At 39.5% G+C, this 26,296-nt stretch overlaps 1 protein-coding gene across 2 annotated transcripts in view; it reads left to right on the top strand.

Annotated features, from left to right (window-relative positions):
- Positions 1–26,296, top strand: part of kcnd2 (potassium voltage-gated channel, Shal-related subfamily, member 2) — a 184,368-nt gene that overhangs the window by 144,555 nt on the left and 13,517 nt on the right. The window lies entirely within an intron of this gene.

Raw genomic sequence — 26,296 nt, forward strand, 5'->3', positions numbered from 1 at the left:
AGTCGGTTAATGCAGTACAAAGCAAGAAGGCTTAAGGGTAAAAATTATGGGTTGCCATGTTTGCCGCTTAATTGTCGTTAAAATCAGTCCAGTTTCCTTTTTCATTCAAACGATTTCTTTCCGTACCATATGCCATATATATTTTTTTAATCTCATGGTTATGTTGCTTTGTTTCGATTTGGTTCTGTCTTTACCGTGTCATATGATTGGCTTATTACATCAACCTGTTCAAATGCTCTGTATTAAGTCTTGTCTTGAAGTGACAAGTGACAGAATTAAGAATTTTTTATACCCTAATGTGACCCTGTCTGAACGCATAAATCTGATGGCTTTGAGTCACTTTTTGATTTCTAATACAAAAGTAATTTTGCGTTCCTAAATCAGATACATATTCGATACACGATCATGAGAATGTGCAGATCTGAATTCATGTCACATCATCATCAGTAAGCATTGGCAGTGCCAGCAATAGCTGCTGAAACATCTAAAACAAGGTGCTTGGCTTTCTTCCTTCTTCTGGACCTTAACAAACCTGGCAGCTAACTGCTTGTTGTCCTCCAGAGCAAAATCCCGAGCAGATTTTAGCTAAAATCACATGCATTATTTGAAATAAAGGACCAGTAAGATGTGTTTTCAAAGGACGTGTTTACGTTAGAGCCAGATAAAGGGACTTATTCAAAAGTAATTCTAAATGTGATCTATCATGACATGCAAATACCCTTTTGTATACGGCTTGTAATGTGGTGTTGCCTTCCTGTTCTTTATACCCAAGCTTTGGATACAAAGGGTTTGGATTTATAGGGTTATATATTTTTAATTGTCCATAATAAGGAACACCATAAATAAATTTAGCACTTTTGCAGCCTGAACATTACAATGCATTTTAAATCAGCGATAATAAAACATGCAATTTTCCATTCACTTTCCCTCTTTTTTTTGTTTTTCCTATTTACTGAAATGGTTTCGTACTAATACAGATATTATCATAAATTTAAGAATGAAGAAGTCCCCTGAGATAGACCCAGAAGCCTCCTGTCACCCTTTACAGGAAAAGTGGTGCAGAATGAGTTTGAATGAAGTAAAACCTAAAAGATTCCTTTTTCATTATTAAATTAGAAATGTAAAAAACTCTATTCAAGACACAAACGCTCCTGTTATTGTGAAAGGAAATTGATGTCGAAAAAGTCACAGATCTGAAGAATAGCCTTGTTACTAAAGCACAGAAGATGAAGCGGGCATGTGGAAAAATCCGGAATCGTTGATATCGGATAATTGCTGCTCAACTTTCACCGAGTACACCCCTGCGGCTTTTGTTATCGATTTTTATCTGCTGAAAAAAAGCTGTCATGAAGACGCCGCATGGTCGCTGCAGGGAGGCAGATTTGTGTTTGATCGATCCACTCTTCCCTCTTTGTGCTGGAAAGTGAATGATCTAAGTGATGTTTGCATGAATATTTGACATGTTACCGCTAGTGTACATAATATGTAGTCACAGCTCATTCCACACTTTTGCTTCCATCACGGTTGAGACTGAATCCAGCATCCTGCAGACCTGAATGATGAAGAAGCTTCCTGTACTGACGTGGCCTTGTCTTGGGATTTGTACTTGGATTTGTCTCTGGGTTTTGGCCTTTTTTTCTAGTTCAATATGGTCTTGTTCTTGACCATAAGGTTGTAAAAATAATGGCCAGGTTGTCTTTTCTGTCCACATACACAAAGTTTTACACAAATGTTTTCAACATTTCTAATAGATTTAGATATTTTTTACCTTTCATTTTTTACATTGCTGCTGGCACCGAGCTCAGGTTAAGCAGATTGCTAATAAAAGTATTGCTGCCAGATTTTGCCTGCATGGTGTGGATATAGCATCTGTTAAGATTTTCTAGCATTAATTGCAAATGTAAAAAAAAATTGTAATAAGACGAAGCCTATTTTAGATAAGAAATAAATCACACTGGTGTGCTGGCATACTGACTGAGAATGTAAATATGGCAGCTGAATAGTAATGCACATGGGAGAATCTCTTCCAATCATGCATGTGTATATGTCTATAGTCCTCAAACTGGAGACTCCTTAGTGAATAAAAACGCTTTGCATAATGAAAAATTAGGGTAACTTTCTTCTTGTTTGTCTTTGGGCTGTTCCCTTTCAGGGGTCACCACAGTGAATCATCGCCCACCATCTAACCCTATCCTCTGCATCCTCTTCTCTCACACCAACTAACATCATGTCCTCTTTTACTTCATACATAAATCTCCTCTTTGGTCTTCCTTTAGACCTCCTGCCTGGCAGTTCCAACCTTAGTATCCTTCCACCTCAATCTGGCCTCTCTGACTTTTTCTCCAAAACATCTAACATGTGTTGTCCCCCTCTGATGGACTCATTCTTAATCCTATCCACCCTTGTGCCTCCCAAGAGAACCTCAACATCTTCATCTCTGATACCTTCCGCTCTGCCTTCGTCTTTTCAACTTTTTGTTTGTTAGGAAACAACACATTTTTAATAACTTATTTAGCGTGTTCACCACATAATACATAGAATTAGCTGTCATTACATCGATTTTAGTACTTGCATGTCCTCCGTTTGGCTGGTGGGTTTCCTCCAGGCTCTCCAGTTTTTCATCCACAGTCCAAAGACATACGTTGTAGGTTGATTGCCATTTCCAAATGACCTGGAGTGTTTGTGTGTGTGTTTGCTTCCAGGATGTACTCCATCTTGTGTCCTGAGTTCCCTGGAATAGGCTCCAGAGCTCTGGCAACTCTGCATATGACAAGCATGGATGGATGGATGGATGGATGGATGGATGAATGGATGGATGCAAGTCAACACCATCTGACCAATCAGATTTAGGAATAAAGCAGCACTGTGTTACAATATTGGCAAAGCTTAAAATGTTAGCCTTGCCTGTCACCATGTTCCAGCTCGATTATAAAGCTTCAGGCACATCGATTAAGGCTTGTATTGAGCTCTTAATCTGGTCTAGTTTAGTCGTGAACTGATATCAGGAGTTAACGCACACCTTCCAGCCAATCGATCAGCAATGAATCTTTTATTTGGCCTGGTGTCTCAGCACTTATACACTACGATCACATTTAACTGGAACAGAGAACAGCAAGGTTTATTTCAGGACAGTCCTGCAGGATTTTTAAGCCGAAGTTGATCATGCACCAGTAAAGTTGCCACATTGTTTCTATTGCTGCAGTATTAAAAAATCTGCCCTTTCAGTTTCCCTACAGGGAGTCAGTCAGCTCTTTACTGTTCCATGTGCTTGTGTTTCTCCATTCCTAATGCTGAAGAACCACTGAATGAGGCCAGACTCTGGAATTAGTCCTATCGTCTGGGCCTCCACTGTGAACTGGGACATACACACACACACACACACACACACACATACAGAGACACACACACACACATAAGACTGGATGCCCCCACCTGGAGTCCAAGCGAGCCAAGACATAAAGAGGGGATATAAAAATATCCCATACTTACACACACACACACACACACACACACACCTGCTGTTCCCCTGCCACAGGTAGACAGTCTGACACATACACCTGCTGATTTAGCCTAGTTCTGGGCAGATGCACTCACATCACACGCGCTCACACACACACACACACACACACACACACACACACACACACACACACACACGTCCTTGGAGAAAATAGGAAGTGTAAGAAAAGAAGGAAGAAAAGACATCTATATTTAAGGTTACACATGCATTAGCATTTACAGGCTTTTTCATCCCCCTTTATCATCATCATCATCATCATCATCATCCTCATTTTTCTCTCTCTCTCTCTTTCTTGCTCACTTGTGCTCACTCGCACTCTCTCTCTAACACTAGGCTGTAATTAGCTGCTGTCGTGTTCACCTGGCTGTGAATTTACACATATTTAAACTGTGTGTGTGTGTGTGTGTGTGTGTGTGTGTGTGTGTGTGTGTGTGTGTGTGTGTGTGTGTGTTTGCATTTCTGTAGGTCAGTTAGGTGGCCAGGACTGCTGTGATAGTTAATAACACTGAACAGCAAGCTAATTGGACATCATCCCCAACACACACACATGCAAAGTACTGTACTTACAGAATTTTTTTTAACGCTGCATCCATAATGTTCTTCTTTAAACTAGTAACATTGTATAAAGGACATTCTAGTAACATATTATTATTATTATTATTATTATAAGTATAATTACAGCAGAATAGTTTTGATTTATTACAGTTTAACGATCTTGGCACCTGACAAATGCTTACTGAATGTCATGGATGAATGTATGCAACGTTCTAAAAAGCATAAGGAATTTGTCTATATGCAGATGTTACGTTGTGTATGTGTCTATGTGTGTGTGCATGCACGTGGATATTTTTATTCTCCCGTTATTTACACTACACCATCTGTGCAATCACACCTTCACGACATTGTGGGATGGTGGAAAGAGAGAGAGAGAGAGGAGAGTGACACAGTGAGAGGGAGAGCAAGAAACTGAGACTACTCGTGAGTGGTACGGTGTTGTGTCTTAAATTGTTTAAAACACCTTTAATTAGAGCTTCTGTTCCTCATCTCACAGGGATGAGAAGGTCCTGCATGGGCTCTAAACGCTTCAGCGCCCGTGGGTTACGTAAGCAACGAGACTGGGAATAATTAGAGGGCGTACTGTGTAAGAGTTCGCAGATATACACTAAGTACTGACTCTTTCTTTTAGTCTTTGGCTTAGTGGTTAGCACTGTCACATCTCATCTGTGTGTGTGTGGGGGGGAGTTTTTCATTTGGTGAGTTTCCTTTGGGTACTCCAGTTTCCCCTCACAGCCCAAATACATTTGTTATAGGCTGTTTTGTTGTTTCAAATTGCCTGCAGCGGAGTGTGTGTGTGCTTAGGTTTGCAAGAGGTTGAGGTCATCAGCAACGTACAGTAACTTCCGCTTACAGCAATGGCGGTTGGCGTGGTGTGAAAAAAACAGTGGTTCCAATCGTTGTTAATAAAGAAAGATGAAGAAGACTGACTGTTTAATAGCTTGTACGGATCTCAAATGAACCATAACAGGTTTGCATGGTGCCAGACTGGGCGAGGCACGGTGGCATAGTAATTAGCGCTGTCGCCTTGCACCTCCGGGGTTAAGTGGTTCGATTCCCACCTCAGGTCTGTGTGTATGGAGTTTGCATGTTCTCCCCGTGCTTGGTGCATTTCCTCAAGGTGCTCCAGTTTCCTCCCACAGTCCAAAGACCTATAGAGTAAGTTCATTAACATTCACTAAATTGCCCGTAGTGTGTGTGTGTGTGTGTGACCTGGGATGAATTGGCACCCTGTCCAGCGTGTACCCTACAGTACCTCACACCCTAAATCTCCTGGATAAGCAGTATAAAAGATGAATGAATAAATAAATGAACTATTTTAATGGAGGCTACAGATACACATTATAATACTATCATAATTAAATAAATATAGATCCCTGTGTTTCTGAATTGTCAGTTCTGATTAGGTTGATTTTTAATGTAACTCTGCTTTGTTTTGTTGTTGATTATGTTTCTCTCTGCCATGTTTACATTACTTATTCTAAAAGCGATGTTGGAGAATATGCTTTGTAATACTATAAGGTTTACATTAAAACACTCGTAAATAAAGAAACAGTTGATCAAGTGGACTGTTTTTTTCTATTCATGAAAGAAATAAAAAAGGCTGTGTAGTGACGTAGTGTTTAGCACTGTGTCCCCGCACCTTTAAGATCGAGGGTTTGATTTCTGCCATTGGTTATGCGCGTGTTTACTTTGCAAGGTTTTTTCATCCGTGTACTCCGGTTTCCTCCCACAGTCCAAAGACATGCAGATTAGGCTAACTAGCATTTCCAAATTGCCCTTAGTGTGTGTGTGTGTGTGTGTGTGTGTGGTGTTAGTGAATATGTGTGCTTGCTCTGGATTGGCACCCTATCCAGTGTCTACCTTGTCTAGTGCCCCGAGTAATCTTGCATAGACGTATATGCATATACGTCTTTCCTTGTGTCATCTGCATCAAAACAGAAGAAAACCAGTTCCCTCGCTTTAGCTGTTTTAGCAGCTATTGCAAGAACTGCTATGAAATCGCTGCAGTGCTAACCGGTGCCGGTGCTAACTGATGACGTCAGTGACGTGCGAATGCACAGAGACCAGAAAAATTATTTGACTGAATTCCAATTCATATACATTCAAGTCGCATGACTGCGTCTCGAATTCCCAGCTGATCCAGGATCACAAAAGTGACAGATGTGATCTAAAAACAGCTTTGTGCATTCAGACAGCCATAGGAAGAAAAAAAAAAGTTCTGTCATATAAGGGTAAAAAAATCATATTTGATTCTTTGGTTTGCTAGTAAAGCAAACACGACCTAGGGCACGCTACCCACTGCACCAGCATTACTGTATGCCACAAATCTAACCCAGTGTGTCAAATTTTCAACTATTTAGAGTAATTTTCTTTTATCCTTCAAAAACATCAACATGAGCAGCTACAGTATTGTAATTTAATTTGATGTATAATCCTCCTTTTTCTTTGATTTCCTCCAAAGGAAATTAGGAAGTAATGAATTATAAATAATCAGTGATTCAGTTTGCTTTTCATCCCAGCCCGTATAACTGTTTGAAGATGGTAATTGAACAGAACTTTGAGTTAGACTATGCGCAATCCTCATATTAAAAATTAATAACATAATCTTCCAGTCTAGAAGGTTAGCCGCTTAATTTCTTTCTTCTCATTGCTTTCTGGTGTTACAGAAGATTATTCAAAATAAAGATTTTGTTGACTCATGTTCCCTTCATGTTCCCAGAAGCATATGGTGTGTGGGAAAGGGAGGGTGTTTGTTGGATGTTAGGATCACGGCCGGGAGCCAGGCATATTTGGTCTCGATACAAATCTGCACAACTATTGCTAAACCGTGTTCAAATGCATGAGATGTGCTTTAGGCTGTATGTGATCACCCCCTAGTGTTCAGGAGCCATTTTGCTTGGTGTTTTGAGAAAGAGCTCATTGATGTTCTCTTTTCTTACACACACACATACCACACATATGCACTTTGTACAGTGCATTGAGCTTACATACAAGAAGCATGAAGAAGTGCAAAGGTGTAAACAGCTTAATTTATAAAGAGAGGCTTTAAATTGGATTATTAACATTTTGAATTCCTCAGACAGTCTTAAGTGCACTTTGGTTGGTTGATGTGTTTAAATTCGCTCATTAGCATGAATTCTGAGTAGACGTGTTTAAAAAAAAAAATCTCACTTTTCTCAAGTACCATTAATTGAAAACTAAGTGTTTCTAAGCCTGTAAGTGCTTGAGTAAGTGTAAATCATGATCTACTCAGGTAACATGTTACACAGAACTGTTTAAATGTTTAAGTACAAATACTAAATGATAAAAAAAACTTTAAATATGTGGATAAAAATATTTTATGCACATATTAAGTTTTTTATATATGGCAAAAGTATTTGGCCAGACCTGTTGATTACTAAATTCAGGTGTTTCAATCAGGCCCCTTATCCCCTCATCATACCTAATAAGATCACCTGATGATCTTAATGCCTCAGCATACCAAGACATCTTGGACAATGCTATGATTCCAACTTTGTGGCAACAGTTTGGGGATGGCCCTTTTCTATTCCAAAATGACTGTGCCCCAGCGCACAAAAAAAAAACATGGTTTAATGAGTTCGGTGTGGAAGAACTTGCCTGGCCCGCACAGAGCCCTGACCTCAACCCCATCGAGCACCTTTGGGATGAACTTGAACAGAGATTGCGGGCCAGGCCTTCTCGTCCAACATCAGTCCCTGACCTCATAAATGCACTAAGGTCTTAGGATGAGTGGGTACGGATTCCCACAGAAACGCTCCAAAATCTTGTGGACAGCCTTTGAGAAACAGTTGAAGATGTTATAGCTACAAAAGAGGGACCAACTCCATATTTAAGTATATGTGTTTGGATACAATATCCTTTTGTCTGGTGGACATAAACTAAGATCCTTGACCTCTTTTCTGTGGAAAAAAAAAAGGTTAGCGTTCTTGGCCTGTTATATACTGTTGGTGACATGGCTAATCTAAGCAGTTAGCATAACCAAAAACACAGTTATATGGCTCATGTTCTCTCTCTCTCTCTCTCTCTCTTTCCTCAGGATACAACAAAATGCAGCTATTATTTCTGGCAGACAAGAAGAAAAATGTTTTAAATACGTGACTAGCCTAGCCTCTGCTGAATTGCTAGTACTTTCCTTTGATTTATCTTAGCGTATTAGCTGCTGTTAATGTCACAACATTTGATGGGTAAAAGCTGTAACACTGTACATGACCTAATTATACTAACTGGCTGATTTGTTTTAAGAGAGGGAGAGAGAGAATAAAACCAAAAGAAAGAACAGAACCAAATCTACAGGACATTTTAGTTTTGACATATATGCTAAAGTAACAAATAATGCTAAACTAAGGCTGCTAAAACTATTCAAGCACAAAAGTTACCTCATTTACTTCAGATATACATCTTTCTTTTCTGAGATTGTGTGAATTTCTTATCCTGTTAGTATTATGGGTGTGTGTGTGTGTGTGTGGTTTGTAATCATACAGTATTTATGTGTATGAATGAGATTACAGAAAGGCTGACTCTGTAGGAGTGTTTTTTTGTTCACTGCCATTTAGTTTGTCACTCCATTCCTGCTGATCTTTTGTGATAACTGATTAGCACCGAGGCCCAGTGAGAAACGACACCCCCCCCCCCTTAATTCAAAATAAAGATTTTGTCGACTCATGTTCCCTTCATGTTCCCAGAAACACACACCTATGCAGATCTACTTTCTAGCATTCTATGTAGGATTGAGGAAAGACTATCCATACAACTAATGTCCATACCATGGGTTCTGTCAGTGTCCCATGGCAAGGTATGAGAATCACACACACACACACGCACACAATAAGCAGCTCAGGCTCCTCCTCCACTTCCTCACGCCAGGACCCAGAAGGTGATGGATGGTGCACCACAGAGCACCAATTTGGCGAATGACAAGTTCAAAAGCAGACGGATGAGTGTGGCTACCGGGAATGGCTATTTATAGTTTCTGTTTTCTCTCTCATTATTTTTTCCACACGCAATGAATGATAGCAACTCCGCAGGAGCCATTTTAGGGCAGGCTGAGAACCTGACGGGCGTGACGGTCATGATGGGGCGTTGGAAGACAGCGAGAGCTACCTCCTAAACAGGAATGAGTGAAGGATATCTGTCGTGAGATGGTACATAGTGGCCGACGAAATGCAAAACAATTATACAACTTAATTAAAGCTTTCTGCTGAAGCGTTGCTCTGGTCTGCTTATATTAGTCATACCCTGGAGTGTCCATGATGAGAGGAACTGGACTAGATCAGCTTATCTACACAACTATAAATATGAGGACAGAGTCGGAAGTAAATCTTCCTTTCTCGTAGGGCTGCTTTTAGGGGACCAAACTACAGGGAGGATGCTTTAGTACCTCAAAATTACATTTTTGCAGAGTGTCGACAGAAGTATGATCACAAGATCACAACACCTTTGGGTAGCAGTCCTCCTTTAATCCAAAGTTTATGCTTCAGCTCTCACCGATGATTGCTGAATCTTTTTCCTGATAATGTTCCAATACTGGCGCTTAAAAACCCACAAAGACTATAAGCATCAATTTTCCAGGTCATAATTAACTTTTGAACTTTTTTTTGATGGGCGATAGAGGATATTTCTATTCCATACTTTTTTACAAGCTGTTTACTCTCAGACCCGTAGTGATAAATGGTGATAAATCCATTCACTTTTACTCCCCTTAAATTATCAGTCTAAATTTTGTTTCCAGATATCTAAACGCTTCTGTTTATGCTTTTCTGTCAGTTGTTTAGTGCAAATGTTAGCTAATGTAACACGTTCACACCTACCAGCAGTGACTGGGGAGACAGTAGCCTTAAACGGAAAGATCTGATCAGACATTGTGGCCAACACTTTTTTAATATAACCAGGGTGCAGATCATTTTTGACTCACTCTCATAATATGTAGATGGGCATAAAGTATAAGTAGTATATACAGTGATAATTGTTGTTGTTTTTTTAAAAGAAATAAGGCATTATATAATAAAGGGTTCTTATCTTCCCCCACCCAACACCCCTATCCCTATTCTAGATAAAAACCCATTATGGTTCCCCATGAAGGACAGACCTTTTAGAAGTTTTAAGATTTTTAAGAATGTATACATGCCACAATAAACGAAATATGTAAGCACTTGAAGGTTTGTTTGTTTTACAGCCAGTGTATTGCTTATTCTGACACATTGTTCTGCAGAACACTTTCTGGCTTCAAAATGATCAGAACCCACACAATTACTGTTTGGTTAAACATCTCCTGGAGAAAATAACAGCACTGAGTCATTTTGTGTTTTGCCTGGTACGTTTGCAGTTTCAGTCTTTTGGAAAGAACTGCCTATTACCAGGTCATAACCTCCTGGCAGAGGCACTCCTGTGGCAGTACGGTAACAGTATTCATGACTTCCCTCAATTTTCATGCTGTGAAATAGCATCAATCAACATATTTGACACTGAATTTGGGGCATTTACAGTAGGGATCAGTAATTGTGGTTATGCAAATCCTTGAATGTTGTTACTTTGCAGATAGAACATAACGTTTACTTGTATAATAAAATCAGTGCCGAGCGTTTAAATCAGGAAGATTTGAGTTTCGCTTTATTATGGCTGGTTTGTCCTGCATTAGTTACACAGTTGAGGCTGTTATGCTAAATGCATGATGATGATGCCATTATTGCATCTTGCATAGGCCCTGGTTTCATCATTAATTTCATCACGTTCCTACAGCTTCTTGTAAATGGAAAATATTGAATTTTGCATTATCTGGAAATAGTGTTTCTCTGGGATTGTGTGTGTATATGTGTGTGCACACAAGTGTATAATCAGAGACAATGTAAACCACCTCATTTGATAGATCATTTGGCCTTTGCTTGTGTGTGAGAGAAAGAGTGTGTGGAGGGAAGGGGGGTGGAGGGGTCTCCACTGAGGCTGCAAAAGGAATCAATAGGCTTAGTAAGGAGAGATTGAGTCAGACCTGGAGTTACACAAACAACATTTTGTGTACAAGTCCTCTGAGAAATGGCTGTGCCTTTTTGTATATGTGTGTGCATATGTATGTGTGTGGCATAAACTCAAACTCAGGCATTAACTTAAACATTTAAGGGATGTTGCAGGAGCATTAGTGCAGTATGATGGCATGTGACTCACACTAGCACAGCAGAGTGACCTCCATGTATGGCCTTACTGCTGTTCTTATTACGCTGTCCTCGACACACCTCTGTCTCTCCGTCTTTCATTCTGTTTTCCTGCAGCATGGCCTTTTTGAATCTCGGTGCATTTCTCTGTTTTTGCTCTTCTTGTGACATTTTATTGATTTGACCTTGAGCCTGTTGTACCTCTAATCATGGATTTTTCTCACAAACTGAGGGATCTGAAATGGAAGAGCAGGTGTTTCTCCCTTTTTAAGGAGAACAGAATGATGGACAGATCAAATTTGTGCTCATTAAAGGAACATTTCACAGCATCTTTGGCACCTAGGGGCAATAGATAGATTGGCAGTCTATTAATTTAACCCTGTCGGTGAGAGAGCGAGAACGATAACAACAAGGGAAAGAGAGAGAGGGAGAGATATGGCATAGGGAGACTGAACAGAACAGAGAGGCAAAGAGAATAAGGGAGAGAGGGAGGAATAGAGAGGGAGAAAAGAAATGAGAGGAAGAAATCAGGACCGAGAGAAGGAAAATAGGAGATATAAGAATAAGGTGGTGGGGGGAGAAAAGACAATAGTGAAGGCTGGGTGTTTGAAGGAGAGGAAAACCGAAAAAGGGGACGTGAATGAAAGAACGAAAAAAAGTGACAAGTAACACAAGAGGGAGACTAAGAGAAACCATGTGAGATGAAGGAGAAGCGGAATCAAACAGAGTTTGAAAGCGAATGAGAGGACAAAGAGTTGGTAGAGGTGTGCATGTGCAGCTCGCTGGGTTTATAACTAAACTCCTCCTCCTGCTGTGAGTAAAAATATACCCTGAGAACCCAGTTCTAACACGCACCTCTAAAAGAGCGTGAGAGAGAATGATAAAGGAGGAGGATGGGGAGAGAAACCGGATCCTAGAGTGTGTATAAAGTATAAAGTGACAGCTGGAATTTAAACAGGCAGACATTTGGGTGTTTTAATGCTAAAAACTTAAAAACTTTATAAAATGTTATATTTTATTTAAAAAACAAAAAACAAAACCATTAACAGTATATGGTTTGAGTTCCCCTCGTGCTCTGGTGTCACAGGTTGTGGCTCTGCAGGGCCTCTGTGGGTGTGCTTTGATGTCCGGTGCATTCCATGGGTGCTCGATTTGATTGTGATTTGGGGAGGGCCTTGGTGCCTTTCTATCATGGGCAGTATTGTGATGATGTGTTTCATCTGCTTATCTGTGGGATCAGACTGAACAGGCTGGCCTTTGGTCCCCGTGGGCATGTGGGCATGGGTGTGCTTTGAGTACCCATGATCCAATCACCAGTTTACTGATGTATAATTGATAATCAGTGTTAATGTGTTAATATTATGTTCTGTTAATGTTATGGCTGATCTGTGTATGCTGTATATACTAGTACTTGTTTTATATCAATCAACAAAAAGACATTACTCTCACTCAATACCTATTCCAGGAGCCAATCCATTGCAGAGCACACACATGCACACATTCATTCACCACAGAGAGAACATACAAACTCCATGCACACAGACTACAAGCGGGAATGGAACCCAGACCCTGGAGGGGCAAACACTACACAGTGCTAAACACTAAACCACTGTGCCGCCATGAAGACATTAGCCTGGTAAAATATACAGTACATATGATTGTCTATACAGTTCACTATTTTTAGGATGTAAATACACATTATTTATCACAGTTAGCTGGTCAGCCTGCAGCTGAAAAAAAGGTAAACATGAAGGTGTCCTTTTTCAACCACTTTGTAGCACTGATGCACAGAACAAAACAATTCCCACATCTGAGGTAAAACGAATGGCGCATGACGACTGTAATACAGGGAATGTACTGTAAATATTACTATAAACAAATGCTAAATGTAAAAAAGTAACAGACATTTTTTATGGAAATAAAATATAAACAAAACAGATGAAAACTGGGTCATAAATGTCCTACATAAACGAACCATGTGATGTTATGCTGTTGGTTTTGTATTTCCATGAGCTTGTGTTACTGCATTCTCTCACAAACACATGCTCGCTCTAGCCCTTCCACACACCTGTCACAGGTACTTACCTCCACTAATGTCATCTCATCTTCTTTTGGACTCTCGTCTCCTTTGTACCTAATAGTTTTCTCAGCTCATTAGCGTTAATGCTAGCCCTATCCTTAATAGCGTAGCATCTCCTCCCTGCAGGTCTGCGCTGAATCCACAATGAAGGAACACACAGCCTGGCTTGGTGTAGCCAAACACCTTCTCTTGCTGGACGTGAGCTCTGTGCTCGATGATTTAGCATTTTCTCCTTTTACATGGTGTTTGTTGATGCTTTCTAGATTTTGTGTAGAAGATTACAAATTATACACTTAATACAATTAATATTATGATTAGACAATCTGAGTTTTGCTATAATGTGGAACATTTAATTCTCTTTAACAAGCTATTAAAATGACAGCATGATAGCATTAAGCTGTAAGCTAATCATACAAGCATATGCTAGGGTATTGTTATGGCGTTTGGGCTAATGGTTAAAATTTTGGCTGTAGGACCCTTGCTGCCATTAATGAAAATAAGATATTGCTTTTAAGTGTTATTTGATGTTTAGATTTGTTATAATTAATCCTCAGCTGCCTTTTGAAGCAAATACACTATGTGTAGCAATGTGATTTTATTAGCTTTCGCATCTCCTTTTTTACTGTGTACATGCTAGCTTAAACAGACTAGCAACAACTGGGTAATTTGTTCACACTTTTAAAGTGACCTCATCAGTTGATATCACAGTTTTTTTTTACATTTGCATGATCTTTAAGAAATTTGGGTGACATGTGACTTGTGGAACGTTTCAGTCGTGTTCAGTTAACTCTTTTTGATTAATTGTTTTTACTTAACCTTTGAAATACGACACATTTGAGTCACTATATCTTAATGAAAAAAAATTTTTAGAACCTGATTGAGCCGTCTCTACCACTCGGTTGAGGACTGAAAAAAAAAAAATAATAATAATATATATATATATATATATATATATATATATATATATATATATACACACACACACACTCATACAGTATACACATTGGATGAAGTGTCTTCAATTCATATGCCTTTTCAATCAGTTCATAACTTAGCACAAGAAATAAAAATGATCTACAGTATCTAATGCCGCAAAAGCACTTGTGCTCTTTCACCAGCACTGAAAAAGTTATCATTTTATGTCCTTTTTTTGTATTTGTAAATATATTGAAGCGTGACATATACAATGAAGCGAAATCCCAACCCTTTGAAGGAGGTTTGTTTTAAAAATTGTTGTTTTGTTGCAAGGAAATAAATATGCAAAGAAAAAATATTTCTTTGCTTATTTAAACGTTAAGATAAAATGTAATTATGATGAGCTCGGGCAGGTAAAGTTACTATATTACTGTTTTTTATACATTATTTTTTTGGAATACTTTAACATTTGTCTTGCTATAAAGGACTGTCCCTTTACATACATATTTGTAACACAAATAGCACCTCATCCTGCGTGATATGGTACTAAAAGCAACATTATTCTCAGTGTTTGTCGATAATCTCTCTTAGTATGAGGCTTTTCTTGTGCACACAAACCCTGCCTCTGACCATGAGCGTGAGTGATACTCTACCCTGATTGAGTGGATTATGTGTGCTTCATGTGTGCAAATATTGAACGTCTTGTATAACCTCCGCACAATCTCGTTCATCAGCATTCATCTGCTCATGCACGGGCTGTAAACCCTCTGTGTGTTCTGCTCCTTCTGCTGTGTTTCATCACCCTCTATGAAATGTTCTGCATGTAATGACATGAATAGTGCGAGTGACAAACCGTGCCAGGTAAGATAGACTGTTCCTTGTGTGTCATTTTCTCGGTAATCGACCACAACTCTCCATGTACGAAAGGTTTTCCTTTTTTTCTTTGGTCCAGCAGAGGAGTGAGCATTTATCATTATCTTCAATTGACCGCTTGTAATTCAGTAAGATGAGCGACAATGGCTAGTGCAGATGTAGGGGACAATAAAACAGCATTATGACCCTCTACTCCAAGAAAGAGCTGTGTAAAAGTGTATTGTGTACACACACATATATCTATCTCCTAACGCAACCCTCCCATTGAATCCCCTGGCCTGGGACCTGCACTGCATCCATTGGCTGGGAATCGAACCCAAGCCTTCGCATAATAGACGAGAAACCTACCACTGAGCCACCAGTACCCTGGACTATCAACTTGTATTTCATACTGTGTTGTAACAGTAGGCAGCGTCATCATTGACTTTTATGTCATACTCACTGGAAGTAAAAGTAGGCAGCCAGTTTTTTAAGGGAAAAATTCCACCTAGAAAACGATACTGTGGTCCTGTCACAGGCGTTTCTCACCAGATGTATGAACAGTAGGCAGCGCATATGACAGGCAGAATTAACGACCGACGAAACATTGGATCAGCAATAGGAGCGGGAGTGTGAGTTGACAGCACACTCTGTTCGCAGGTAATGGGAGCACTTTGGCGTCAGGATCTGCACACGGTTGAAGCCGCGGGTAACCTTTAAAACATTATTTATGTTAGACTTCACACTTTCTGTTGACTCATATTGTTAAAAAATTCTATAGTCATGGTTTGAAATCTACCTGTTGAAAAGTAAATTCGGTAAGTTTTAATTAAAACCTAAGACCTAGAAAAACTCTAAGAAAATTAAAACCTCTTTTATGTTGCACTTTTAAAAGCCACCACTAGGAGGGCGGTATATATAGTAGGATAACAAAGTTTATGGGATGGCACAATGTGCGATGATGTATGCAAAAGACATAAAGAAAAATAATCATTAAACTTGTGAAGGATTTCACTGTGACGAACATGAACATTGATACTGTAGATGTGATAAACCAGTGGTGTGTCTCCTTTTTACTTTGGATATACTCTAGACAAGCTGACAGTTTTCCCCAGGTGTGGGCTGTAAGATGTCAAATATTATGTATTAAAAATTTGTCAGTTTTTGGCTTTGTAATTAGGATTACATATCCCATGAAATATTTCTGATTAATTGTTTTTACAAAGTAACCAGAACTAATGAAACAATGAAACCATGGGATTTAAACATGATATCACTCATTTATCTTAGTCTTGTGACTTAAAAAAAAACAAGATAGATTGAAAGTGTGTGGGAGATGGAGAGAGAGACAGACTGGCTGTTTAGAGAGAGAGAGGATCCAAGCAGAGATTAAACAGACTATTCAGCATTCATGGGAGAGATAGAGGAATTGATAGACAGAATTATTGATGGTTCTGAGGCGGGGGTCTCTTATGAAGCTCAGCATATCACACTCACGAAAGCCTTTCATGCTACCCTCCCGAGACCATCCCTCACCTGCTGAACGGAGGCCCAGAGCTCGAGCGCTCATAAATCCCCCACGTGAAGCCGTCCTGCTGCGCTTATAGTGTGTCGGGACGCTCCCGAGAGGACGCTGCCTGCTGAACACAGGCGCTTCCTGCAGGGATAAACCTGATTGAGTGTCATCGAGTTACACCGGTGTCATAAGCAATGCAGTTGAGTGGGATTTCATTCAAAAAGCGGCTCAGAGAAGACTTTCACCTTCAGGTGTGTTGTCGAGGCGAGGGGCAAACAGGACCGCATACTCAATTGAGCTGACTGTTTACTGTCCATGGACATTATTATAACCTGACAGATGAAGGTGAATCTCTTTTCCGATGGTAGAGAAAGACTCATCAGTTCATAAACACGTCAGAGTTAGAGTTAGTGCGCTGGCGTATCAGATGGCAGCATTCAATTTTTTTTTATGTAGCTGTCATTATCATGAGCAATTTAATCATCTTGTGTGCTTTGGTTCGCTTTATGTAAAGTATAGCAACTAAAGCTGACCTCATCAGGTATTAATTAATATGTGATGTATGCTGAATATTCGTTTTTATGCTTGAGAATTTACAAAATACAGTCACGCCTGTGCTTAAAGTCTAATGTGTGCTAACAATAGAATGTTAACATTTACACCTCGTGGCATTTCCAATATTTGACCTCGTTCTTCAGAGATACACTAGACATTTGGAAATTGTGCTTTTCTGCTTTTTCAGCTAAAGCAGCACTTGGTCTGAACCTAAAAGCAATTCAGTGAAGGGGAAAGGATGTGTGACTCGCCAGACTGTAGCTTCTGCTTCGTGATGGCTGTTAGCCTGTGAATTCATGAGCCTGTAAGAAGCACTCTCTCTGGACTCCTGCCTTGTTTTGTTTTTTTTTTCTTTCTGTTGCTTGAGGCACATCTGTAAAAAAAAAAAAAAAAAGAAAGAAGAAAATAGGCTAGCTTGTATTGAATGATTGATTAAATTGATTCGTGGAATGAATGATTAAGTTTTGGGGGGGTTTCTTCTCCCTGACTGCTAGGGAGCTTTTTATTTGTTTATTTATTTATTTATTTTTCTTTTTTTACCAATGTTCATTCCTGTTGAGCACCTAAAGGAAGGAACATGAAAGAAAAAAAATACAAAGAAGAAAAGAAAAATACCCCAAAAATATGTAGGAAAAAAATTGTTTTTTTTCGTTGACTCAAGGGTGAGTCAAAAATTATCCGCACTCTAGCCTCCAAGTGGGGCAGTGGTTAAGCGCTTGCCCTATCATCCAGAGATTGCAAGTTCGATTCCCAGGTGATGCTGTAACCTCTCACAGCCAAAGGTCTAGAGAGAGATGATTGGCCAAGCCCTCTTAGAGGTGAGGGATGGGAGTTACTTGGTGCTCTCACATTCATTTTGGCGCTACAGCTATTCAGGGACGCGGATAGCGTTGTCCTCCACGTGTGTTACGCCACCCCCAGCAGTGCATGAGCAAGCAGTTTGAAAAGATGTGGTCGGCTTTCGTCACATGGATCGGAGGAAACATGTAATAGTCTTCAGCCGTCCTGACCGAATGGTAGTGGTAGCTTAATGAGGGAGCGCCCCTAGTGACGGGGAGAAATTGGATACGACTAAATATGGAAAAAAATCGGGGGGAAATCCAGATCCTGGTTACATGAAACTTCAGCGCTTTGCGGCCGAGGCTACTGTCTCCCCAGTCACTGCTGTGCAGGAGTGAATGTGTTACATCTCATTGTGTTTGAGGGTGTACCTGGTGCTGAAACAACTCAACTTCATAAGTCCAACATACATAGTCTAGTTACTAGGATTCTACCACAATTGGCTATAAACAATATAAAACTAGCATATTTCATGATATTGTCCTTATCTTTTAGAGTTGTGCCGAATGATTCATGTCTTAGCAATGTCTGCTATGGTTTCACCTTGCTTCGTCCTTATTGCTTGGCGCTTTTTAGCGGTACCATCCTTATCACCGCTGCCTTTTACGCTTGCTTCCAGACATCCTGGGGTGCATACTGCACGCATGTGACAATACACACCGGCCATGTGATCTAATGATTGAAAATGCACGGATGTGTATGTAAACGATTTACTGTACGGTTGTTTTCTGGGATTCTTAAGTGCCACTATTAGAACATTATTGGAAAAAAGGTTCAGCAATAAACTTGTTACTGTGAGACGCTTATTGTGAGATAAATAAAAATAAGTAAAAGTTCTTATTTAGCAATCTACTCTCACCATACACAGTATGTTCTTTGCTTTGTTGTTTTCTTTTTGCTTCCATATCCTTTTGTGGGGTAAAAGAAAAAGTAACCACAGCTCTTCTGGTTGACTGATGGGACTTTGTGGAGCATCCTGCAATAGAGGAAAACACTTTACGTATATGATGATGTATAAAATTGCTGCAAGTTAAATTTTATATACCTGAAAATATACTTTTGCACATATTGTTAAGTGTACATTATTTTATTGTGCCAAGTACAGTAGATCATCAACAATGCAGAGAGTTTAAATATGCAAGACGTTTAGTTTTTTCCACAACTGTAGTGACAGTGTGAGTGTGTGTATGTGTATGTGTGTGCGTGCATGTGTTAAACCATGCTGAGTGGTCATATGATTGCAGCTGAGGTGCTGGTGTCGTCTAACAAGCTCTGTGTGCTCTAAGCTTGTTAGGCACGCTGCCTTCAGCGGAGAGCCCCGGGACTCTTAATCAAGCAAACTGATCTCCCGTTCTGTTATCTCATCTTCCTTTCATCCTCTCTCTCTCTCTCTCACACACACACACACAACACGAAGCTCCTTTTAGCTCCTGTGCTCCAGTAACGAGAAGGACACAAAGCGAAAAAAAAAAAAGAAAATGAAAAACCTCTCATTAACTTTAAGGCTCAGTAAACAAACCAAAGGCCTACTCTGTCTATTATTTATTTTTCATTAGCATTTGAATCGAGTCATTTAAAATCGGTGCATTTGAATAATAATAGAGAGTCTGTAATTTTATACTATTAGAGAAATATTAGAAAACATTTGAAATGACAGAGAAATATTGTCATGCTAACAGAGAGTGCATTGCTGGTTTTGAGGATTATTATCTATAATTTACAAGCACTAATATTAATACATTTAATATGAAGGAGTGTGTTTAACTCAATTGAAATGATAACCAAATATTTTTCATCTTCAATAAGTGCTTTATACTGTTAAGGCAGTGGAGCTGGAGTTTATTTCTGGAAACAACTGGGGACGGAACTATGGGACAGAACCCTGATATACTGTATATACTGTATATACAGGACCTATTATTTAATTTGCGCTATATGGACAGTTGAATGACATCTGGGATTTAGGCCACAAAAACAAATTGCCTTGATACGCTACAATTAATATCTTCATCTTTACAGTCTGTACTGCTGATCTTGTACAGGGTTGTGGAGGCCTGGAACCTGTCCCAGGGCACAAGGGGGGGTACACCCTGGACAGGGTGGCAATCCATCGCAGGGCACACAGACAAGTTGGGAACAACAGTTAAGCTTATCTGCGTGCCAGGTCAGGGAGAACATGCAATACACACTTGAGGAAAGAATCGAACCCCTCGACTCGGAGCTAATATACTGTACGAATTATACTGTATGGCATAGATGCTATTTTTCTACATTAGTTCATGTAGCACCAAAAACAAGTATCGGGAATTTGTTTTCATTTGCTTTTTTTTTTACTTAATCAGTTCAGTTCTAATTGCTCTCTCTCTCTCTCTCTCTCTCTCTCTCTCTCTCTCTCTCTGTGTTAAATTTCTAAATGTATGTGTATGGAAGCAGCAGTAGTAGTATTGCTCATGTACTCCATCTGATAACCTGTTTCCTCTGTTGTGTGATTGGTTTGTAATTGCACTGCAGCCATCAAAGAGCTCCCAGCATATGCCATCAGCGTGTGTGTGTCCTTTATGGTTTTTTGTGTGCGGGTGTGTGTTCTCACACTTCATGTGCTTATCCTTTGGAGCTCTGTAAAGGTCTGATAATTGCTTATATTTTCCCATCACAATTAATTTATTCCAAAATCAGCATACGTCAACATGTTTTCCGTATGTGTGTGTGTATGTGTGTGCGTGTGTATGTGTGTGTGTATGCGTTTGCCCTCATGTAGGTCAGTTAGGTTGACAGGACTGCTGTCATATTTAATAACACTTAACAGCTAGTAGATTGGATACCATCCCCAGAAGACACTACACACACACAAACGCACACACACACACACACACACACACACACACACACACACACATGATACAACTTGTTTGTTTATATTTAAAAAAAATATAATAATAAGTGTAGTATATCATGAACTACTACATGTAACAATATATAAGAATAATTAAAATAGTATATAATTAAAAATATTCACTATTGGTGCAGTGGTAAAGTGCTCGCCCTATCATCTGGAGATCGCGAGTTCGATTCCCGGGTGATGCTGTACCCTCTCGCAGCCAGAGGTCTAGAGGGAGCTGATTGGCTGAGCTCTCTCAGAGGTGAGGGAAGAGAGGTACTTCGTGCTTCCACATTAATCACGGCTCTACAGCCAATCAGAGGCGCCTGTGAGCTCGTGCACGCGGAAGGAGCGGATAGCGCTGTCCTCCGAGTGTGTTACCCCGCCCCGTCGCTCACTCGAAAAGATGCGGTCGGCTCGTGTCACATGGTTCGGAGGAAACAATGAGGATAGTCTTCGGCCCTCCCGACTGATGTGTAGTAGTAGCTTTATGTGGGAGCCCCCTAGTGACGGGGAGGAATTGGATACGCCTAAATTTAGGGAGAAAATCTGCGGGGGAAAATAAATAAATTAAAAACATACATTGTAGATGTATGGAGTGAACCTCAGTAACTACGTGGCATCTAGTAAATGTATTAGTCTCCTAATTTATGAAACAGCTAATAGACACAAAGCGTTTTATTAGCCACTCAAACTATTTTCTTTGCCAGACAACCTTCAAGTCGTGTGCATATATACTGTACAGTACATATTTGTGTGTATGTGTACAGTATATTTACACACACACATCTGTGACCGATTTTTGTGTGAATGTGCCTAAGAGAGGCATTATTAGCCGTTACTAATGAAGCTTTTATCTGGTGGTTCTATACACAGATTTGTCCCCTGGACACCGTTCTGTCTCATGCACTCGTTAATGAGGACACATTTGCAAAGCATCTAAGCACTGATGGCTAGAAAAAAGACACTGAAACTGCGCAACTCACAGCGGAAGAAAAGATGCAACCATGCACTTCTAATATGTCTTTTTTGCAAACTTTCCGTCTCTGTCTCACACACACAAAGTTGTCTGTCAGTCTCTACATCTCTTTCTTCCCTCTTTCTCTCTCTCTCTCTCTCTCTCTCTCTCTCTTTTCCTGTAGTTAATTACAGGAGTTTAATTGGAGAAGTTAACTCGGTGCCGTGCCTAATTATTGCTCGTTCCTTGGAGGCTGTGTCTCATCGGGCCCTGAGTGAAAAATCCACCGTGCTATAATTCAATTAAACTCTCCACTTAGTGAGCGTGAGAGCCTCTCTTCACCCTTAAAGAGTCCCATAGCACTCCCACTTCTACACACTCACACACTGCTCCATACACCTCCTGTTCTGAAAGCTCAAAGGATTCAGAGGTCACGTCCCTTACATAAACTCGGATTCTCATAAATAACCTGATGCTCTCAGATACTGTATGGAAGCTCTTAGATATTTTATTTGTCTAGCATCTAATCGTCTGAGTCCACTACTTTTTATCATCAGTTACAGAATACCACTAAATGATTTACTCCGATGTTATATTATTCATATGCAGTATTCATTCATGGACTAGTTGGGAATATATCCTGTACTTATGTATTGCGGTAAGAAGATGCTCTTACATCGCCGAGGTTAATTATTCATCAAAAACCTGACAATCTGGGTGTTTTGTTCATCTTACACAATTACCTTTAATCATATTATATCATATAGGTGGCATTGTGGCTTAGTGGTTATAGTTGTCGCGGACCTCCAGGGTGCATGTACAGTAGTTTGCATGTTCTCCTCATGCTTGGTGGGTTTTGATTTCGTCACGCAGTCCTACTGTAAGACATGCATTAGAGATGGTCTAGTGTTTCTTAATTGCCTGGACTGTGTGAGTGGATGGTCGTGGAATGAGTCACCAGTGTTAATGTTTTGTCACAGCCAGTCATTTCTTTTCAATGGAAGTCTTAAGCCAAATGACAAATGCCAATTCTTGTGAATTAAGCTGTAAAACCGATTGACTTGAAAATATTTCAAGCAGAGTACAAATGGCCAATTAATGAGGGTCCCAGCCAACGTAGCTCGAAGCCCACTGCAGTCTTTCCCATTAATATTCAGCAAGAAGACACCTGATCCCTGAAAATTGATGGATAACTTGTCACTTGTCACACATCTGTCTGTGGGAATTGTGCACACCATCATGCTTGCACATTACAGGAACTCTGCTGAGAGTTATTGCCACATCCCTCGTACTGTCCTGACCTCGCTCCAAACCATTTCTACATGTTTAAGGAGTTCCTGGGAGGCCAGTATTTCAAACATAAAGCAGGCAGTGCAATCATTTTTTCTGTGTATTCAAGCACTAGTGAAACACTGAGATAAGTGCATTAATGTCACAGAAGATTATATATAGAAAAAAAGGGAGTTTTAACTCTCATAACTGTGTTCTCTTATTCTGCACAATCAAAAGTCTGATTCAAACACTCTTTGATCAAACTGTTAGATTTTCAAAACTGGTTATAAAAAAAAAAAAAAAAGAAAAGAAAAAAGCTGAAAAGTTGAGCGTGTGGCTGACCGCATGCACCAATTACTCAGGCAGGTAAAATAAATTTAAATTCCGTTATTATTTTTCCTCCTGAATTTCTCATGCTTTTACCATGCTGTGAACTCCAGGCTCTGCTTGAGCTCTTCCGTGGGAAGCCAGGAAACAAAAACCGAGCCACAGACACACCATCTTCAAAAGCGACGGTAATCGACAAGCAACATCGACATCTTCCTACAGACTTTCTAAACTCTCGCTCTGGTGGCTTTTTGATTGTATGACAGAAGCCGAATCCGTATGTGTAAGGGACCATTGATGTACAAGTACAGTGTGTTTCCATGGCGATGTGCTCTACACATTATGGGAACGATCCAAGCCTCTCCATGCAGAATGCGTGAACACTCAGTGCCTGCTTATGAATGAAACTCAATTTTTTTTACATGACAAAAAAAAATAAAAAATTCTGCATAGTGACGTAGTGGTTAGTGCTGTTGCTTTGCTCCTACAGAGTCCAGGTTCGATTGGGTCTGTGTGCATGGAGTTTGCAGATTCTCCCTGTGTTTCATGGGTTTCTTCCAGGTTGCTCCAGTTTTGCTAGTGAGTGTACCCAAATTGCACTTGTCCAGGGTGTACCCCTTGTGCCCTAAGTCTCCTGGAATAGGCTCCAGTTCCCCTAAAACCCTGTATACAGGATAAAGCGGTATAGACGATGAATGAGAAAAGAAAAAGAAAAAAGTAGTTCTGAATGAAAAGTACACATTTTGTTTTATTTCTCTGTTTTGTACATTGATGTGTTAAAGCTAGAGACCTTCCAGATGACTAAAGCCTGGAAGCAGATTAAGAGTCATCACACCCTGACAAACAGCAACAGATGGACAGAAGAAGCATGGTCTTCAACTCCCACTCTGTGGCTTTCTGCTGCCTCCTAGTGGTATTTTGCAATACCTTTATCTGCCTAAGCACAAGGCAAACGCAGAGTACACTAAAGCACCCTAAGGAGCTCCACCACAGAATTATATATAGGAGAACTCTGCATATACAAAATATTTCATTATTGTTTGGTTGCAAAATGATAATGATTGTGCACATTATGACATCACTATAGTGGGTCCACAATCGCTCTCTAGTTCATGATTCTCAAGAAAGCCGAGTGTTAAACACCTTTCACTTATGATTTAAATTAAGATATGCATTTTGTACAAAAAAGTTATGCATAATGTGAAGTATGCATAATGCATAAGCTGAGCATGCTCTTCCACAGAGACAGAGAGAGAGAGAGAGAGAGCAGTAAGTAAATGAGTGACAGTAAGAACACAAAATAAAGAAATCTTCAGGGGTTTGCATTAGCCCCATGTATTTAAGGCTGCAGATTGAATACATAAATCTCAGATGTGTGTGCTGAGGTCTGGGTTAGAGCGGTATCTGAGAGAGCAAGGCTCATTTCAATGGTGGCACCCCTGGGAGAGAGCGTAGAGTAGAGTTGAATAGAATGTTATGCAGTCAAGTCTGTCTGTGATCTTCATCAGGTGGTTCAAATTCAACATGCATGGGATGATTCCAGAGGTAATTTATGAGACATTTTGACTCAACTATAAAAAAAAAACTAAAATAAATAAATATCCAGCAGTTTAGTAACAGTGAATGAATTTGCATACTTTTTAATGTAACCTCTTCAGCTAAAAGCAAACACATTCTCAAAATTCATATCATCCTTTACATCCTGAAAGAAATAAACAGCATTTTAACAGTGTAATGGATGTAACGATAAATGCACAAACTTTTATAAGAGAGTACGGGGTTTCTACAAACTCTCTACAAAGCTTTATACTCCCCTGCTTGGTGGGTTTTCTCTGGGTTCTCCGGTTTTCCTCCCACAGTCCAATGACATAGAGATTAGGCCAATTGGTGTCATAATTTTAGTTTATGAATGTGATGTGTCTGAATCAGTGCTCTACAAACAGTATGAAGAAAAGGCTTTAATACTGACTTTTAACAGAAAACTATTGAAATAGCAATTTGGAATGAACTATTATTTAAATTATACTATACTATATAATTATATATACTATACTAAAGTACACTGTACCATACCATACTATTATATATTCTCTCCTATACTATTATATATACTCTCCTATACTATTATATATACTATACTGAATTATACTGTACCATATCATATTATACTGTACTAAACTTTACTATACTGAACTGTACTATACTACGTATACTACACTATACTATACGGAACTGTGCTATACTATGCGAGACTGTACTATACTATACGGAACTGTACTGTACTATACTTTACTATACTGAACTGTACTATACTGTACTATACTATACGGAACTGTACTATACTATACGGAACTGTACTGTACTATACTTTACTATACTGAACTGTACTATACTGTACTATACTATACGGAACTGTACTATACTATACGGAACTGTGCTATACTATGCAGAACTGTACTGTACTATACTTTACTATACTGAACTGTACTATACTGTACTATACTATACGGAACGGTAGTATACTATACGGAACTGTTCTTTACTATACTATATTAATATTAAATCAGCAAGTATGGCTGATTCTTGGCCCATCCCTGTCTCTTTTTTTCCTCCTTTATAATTCTCTTCATTGATGTGTGTCTTTGTGTTTTTGCCGCTCAGCACTGGACTTTACTGTTTGATTTACATTTAAGGGTTAAGTCACTATAAGCATGTGTAGTATTTTCATTGTATTAGTATAGTTTGAGAGGAACCATATGCATTACGCCCACTGTTTTTCCATCATAAGGTTGACCTTTCAATGCAATTTCCATGCAAGAATTAGAAAAAACATATTTCTAAAGTGATGCATTTTATAACTCT

The sequence above is a fragment of the Clarias gariepinus genome, chromosome 12, assembly GCF_024256425.1.
Source record: "Clarias gariepinus isolate MV-2021 ecotype Netherlands chromosome 12, CGAR_prim_01v2, whole genome shotgun sequence".
Taxonomy (NCBI): domain Eukaryota; kingdom Metazoa; phylum Chordata; class Actinopteri; order Siluriformes; family Clariidae; genus Clarias; species Clarias gariepinus.